Below are 5,000 nucleotides of genomic sequence, written 5' to 3' on the forward strand. Positions count from 1 at the left end.
CCTAACTATATGCAAACTGCATTAACTGTTATATCTATATTTTTTGTATTCTCTAAACTTGTCACTTTGACCTCTTATTCTGACACAACAACAAGAGGAGTCATTATTATCATTTTTTTTTTGTGTTCAAACAAGAACTTCTTTTGCTAAGCATGGAATTTTTATTTATTTTGCAAACGTTTTGGGGCAGATAGTAAAAAAGGGAAATTACTCTAATTAATGCTAGGGGACTTAATTTATCACAAGTGAGTCTTGAAGGCCTTGCCTCTCTCTCTTTTTTTTTTTTTTTTAAGATAGGAAACTTAATGAATCATTATTCTCGGGGATCAAACTAATTATAATTCCTAGCGATCTATATGTAGGAATTCTTCACGATGAAATTTGCTTGTTTCATTCCCAGTGCTTTTTATGTTTCATTTTAGAACCCTTTACTTACTGAGTAATACAAACTGATGTGCTGAAAAAAAAATGTATCTTTCAAACAATTCGCTAAACTTAAACTTTTCCCTCGTGTAAAGGCACTTTCCTCGATAAAGAATTTTCGCAGTAAATATCTCTATTAATTTTGGAGCAACCAAGAAATAATCAGTTGCTAAGAATAGTATACTTTAGTCCACCGTTAGAGGTAAATGAAAAGCAGCTGCTTGTCGCCGTATGTTGTCTGTTCATGGTATCAGATAGTTGGAAACTTGATTTCGCGTTCAATCAAGCCATTAGTTACAGTTTTCAACTCCACAAAGCAAACGATACTTCAAATCCGCGAGATCGACAACGCTTCGATAGTTCTCAGAAAAAGGAAATAAAACACAACATGAGTCTATCTGTCTACATATGAAATATCCAAACAATTGGAAAACGATGGTCTTCTGTTTTGCTATAAATTTCCCCCCAAAAAATTATATATATGTATTATCAACAAATTATACCCATGATATGACTAGCTAAAGCGACTACAAGAAGCGGAATTTATTGCAAAATATAGCAACAAATTGTTTTAAATTAAGTGAGCGCGAATAATAAAAATGTGAAAAACAAACTAAGAAAAAAGCAAACAAAAAACCAACAGTGGAAATCAACCCAAAAGCAAAGGTCGTCGCAGCCATAACCATAAGAGGTAGTTGTCGCCCTTAGTTCAGTACATTCTTACGAATAACATTAAACACGAACGGTAATTTTGGGGTCTTAAAGGGAGACACTGTCAAGCCAGTGTTGCTCTGCTGACAAACCGTGTTGACTGGTCATGAAATAGATGACCTTCTTTCGACACGTATACACGTTTAGAAGAATAGAATAGAATATGTCATCTTACCAAGTGCACCGGTGTCACAAGGAATATTGAGGGGGATAGTACATAACAAGGTACGAACATAAATCGAAAATTATACACAAACACAGATACAGCAGAAATTAGGATACATACATGTGCATATCAATACAAAAACTTGTGCATACTCAGACATGCACACACACACACACACATGCGCGCGCGCACACACACACACTCTCTCTCTCTCTCTCTCTCTCTCAAAACACACGCACACACACACATACGTTTGAACAGAAGCCGCATATTACATGTGGATGGGGCTGATGACTAGATCTTCAGGTAGATGGTTGTTGGTTGCACAATTCTATTTATCACACTGGATGTGTTCGAGAGACAGGGCATTGACTGCTTTGAGGAAAAAAACTATTGGCGAAGTGATTGGTTTACGTCCTTATACTTCTGTACCGTCGACCAGAGGGGAACATCTCGAAAATCCCCAAAGCTGGATGTGATTCACCCTGGCTGATTGATTTTGCTTTTTTAAGTGTGTGTGTGTGTGTGTGTGTGTGTGTGTGTGTGTGTGAGGTGAGATAGGAGTGTGTTGTGATAGACCCTACATTGTTTTAAAATATCATGTTTGGCAAATCTGTTTTATGTTTATGTTAACATAAAAAGAAGAAGAATTTTCTCGTGTTTTACTTATACCACATTTCTTGTGCTTCGAGAAGCATGGTAAGCACAATACAAATGCACAGAAGTATGCTTATGACAATGATCATTACCTTTTACGTAAGTATTACACACATAACTTGATAACAAGTTGAATCAAAATGTTACTTACAGTTTTCGAACTCCTCAAAACGATCAATCCAAATGCTGACGCACGCATTATACTTTTTGCGTGGATTAACTAAAGCACAACAGCCTACTTTCTTCATCCCGTCTCTTCGAATATACAACTGAATGATACCAAATTCTTTCGGTTTGTGAAACAAAAATAATGATGGCAAAAAATATTTAAAACATCTATTCGTTCAAGCAACTTAAGTGATTAAAGAAAGCGGTATTCATAAAGAAATGACACAACACAAGATCTCACAGAAATGAGACAATGTTGCCTTAGAAAAAAAGAAGAAGAAGAAGAAGAAGAGAGAGAGAGAGAGAGAGAGAGAGAGAGAGAGAGAGAGAGAGAGAAAGGGGGAGGGGTGGGTGGGGGGGAAGTAAGAGGGAAAACTGTGGCGGTCCAGTCCTTTGGTCGCAGAAGAAGCCATGAGCATGATAGGTGGTTGTCGCCCTTCGTCCAGTTCATAGCCATGGCTGATTCTCAGGAACTGATCAAGGCGATGCGTTGTGCCATCATCTGTGGACATCACCGCTGGACACCATCAGTGAACATCCAACTGGACATCATCATTGGACATCATCAGCGGACGTCATCAGGGGACATCATCAGTGGACATCATCAGTGGACATCATCAATGATATCATCAGTGGACATCATCAGTGGACATCATCAATGATATCATCAGTGGACATCATCAATGATATCATCAGTGGACATCATCAGTGGACATCATCAATGATATCATCAGTGGACTTCACCATTGGGCATCATCAGAGGACATCATCAGAGGACATCATCAGTGGACATCATCAGTGGACATCATCAATGATATCATCAGTGGACATCATCAATGATATCATCAGTGGACATCATCAATATCATCAGTGGACATCATCAGTGGACATCATCAGTGGACATCATCAGTTGATATCATCAGCGGACATCATCAGTGAACAACATCAGCGGACATCATCAGTGAACAACATCAGTGGACAACATCAGTGGGACATCATCAGCGGACATCATCAGTGGACATCATCAATGATATCATCAGTGGACATCATGGGTGGACATCATCAGCGGACATCATCAGTGGACATCATCAGTGGACATCATCAGTGGACATCATCAGTGAACAACATCAGTGGACATCATCAGTGGACATCATCAGTGAACAACATCAGTGGACATCATCAGTGGACATCAATGATATCATCAGTGGACATCATCAATGGACATCATCAGTGGACATCATCAGTGGAAATCATCAGTGGACATCATCAATGATATCATCAGTGGACATCATGGGTGGACACCATCAGCGGACATCATCAATGATATCATCAGTGAACATCACCATTGGACATCATCATCATCAGTAGACATCATCAGCGGACATCATCATCAGTGGACATCATCAGTGGACATCATGGGTGGACATCATCAGTGGACATCATCAGTGGACATCATGGGTGGACATCATCAGTGGACATCATCGGTGGACATCATCAGTGGACATCATGGGTGGACATCATCAGTGGACATCATGGGTGGACATCATCAGTGGACATCATCAGTGGACATCATGGGTGGACATCATCAGTGGACATCATCAGTGGACATCATCAGCGGACATCATCAGTGAACAACATCAGCGGACATCATCATAAGTGGACATCATCAGCGGACATCATCATCAGTGGACACGCACGTGGCGCTGCTGCCCAAAGTCCGAAGGCACACGTGTGTTTGCAGGACGGGCATGGAACACCAGCAGACAGGGCAGGGGCAGACAACAGCTCTGCATCACCCATCTCCAACAGTCTGCCTGGAATGCCTCCACTGCAGTTTTTGTTAGCACACCAGCGACACCACCAGGGGGAAGCTGGCAGAATGGCAGAATGGTTAAGACGCTCAGCTGCCAATACAGAGAGTCCGTGAGGGTGTGGGTTCGAATCCCGCTCTCGCCCTTTCTCCTAAGTTTGACTGGAAAATCAAACTGAGCGTCTAGTCTTTCGGATGAGACGATAAACCGAGGTCCCGTGTGCAGCACGCACTTGGCGCACTGAAAAAGAACCCATGGCAACGAGAGTGTTGTCCTCTGGCGAAATTACGTAAAATGAAATCCACTTTCATAGGTACACAAATATGTAAGCATGCACTCAAGGCCTGACTAAGCGCGTTGGGTTATGCTGCTGGTCAGGCATCTGCTCAACAGATGTGGTGTAGCGTGTATGGATTTTTCCGAACGCAGTGACGCCTCCTTGAGAAAGTGAAACTGAAACTGAAACACCAGCGACTTCTCTTTCATTTCTTCTTCTTTTTCTTCTTCTTCTTTCTGTCTGTCTGTTTCTCTCCATCCTTTGTCATCCTGCATCCACCCCCCCCTCTCCTCTCCTCTCCTCTATCACCATTTCTTTCCAGGTTTTGACTGGGGAAAGGGAGTTGAATTCTGATTATCTCTTCGGCTGGATGTAAATGAAAGCATGTTGTCTGGTTATCAATTATCCTCATCAATTCAGAAATGGTCTTGCATCTCTCTCTCTCTCTCTCTCTCTCTCTCCTGAGGATCCAGTTGCATTGCTTGGTTCTAACTTTTTTTCGACAGTTACCCGTGACTAAATGCCTACTACGTTGACCGAACTACGCCATTGGTCAGTTCCATACTAAACACAGTTAGTAACGGGTTTCGACCAGTCTCTTCCGTCCGAGCAATGCAACTGGCTCCATGTCCACTTTTCCCCTCTTTCCATCCTTTAACATCTTTTCCTCCTCTCTTCCTCCCTCCAGCACCCCCCCCCCCCCTCTTTCTCTCTCTCTGTCTCGGTCTCACTCTCACGTCTCTGACTGGCAAGAAGGGGGGTGGGTGCGGGAGGGGGTGGTGTGTGT

This window comes from Babylonia areolata, chromosome 18 (assembly GCF_041734735.1).
Source record: "Babylonia areolata isolate BAREFJ2019XMU chromosome 18, ASM4173473v1, whole genome shotgun sequence".
Classification (NCBI taxonomy): Eukaryota; Metazoa; Mollusca; class Gastropoda; order Neogastropoda; family Buccinidae; genus Babylonia; species Babylonia areolata.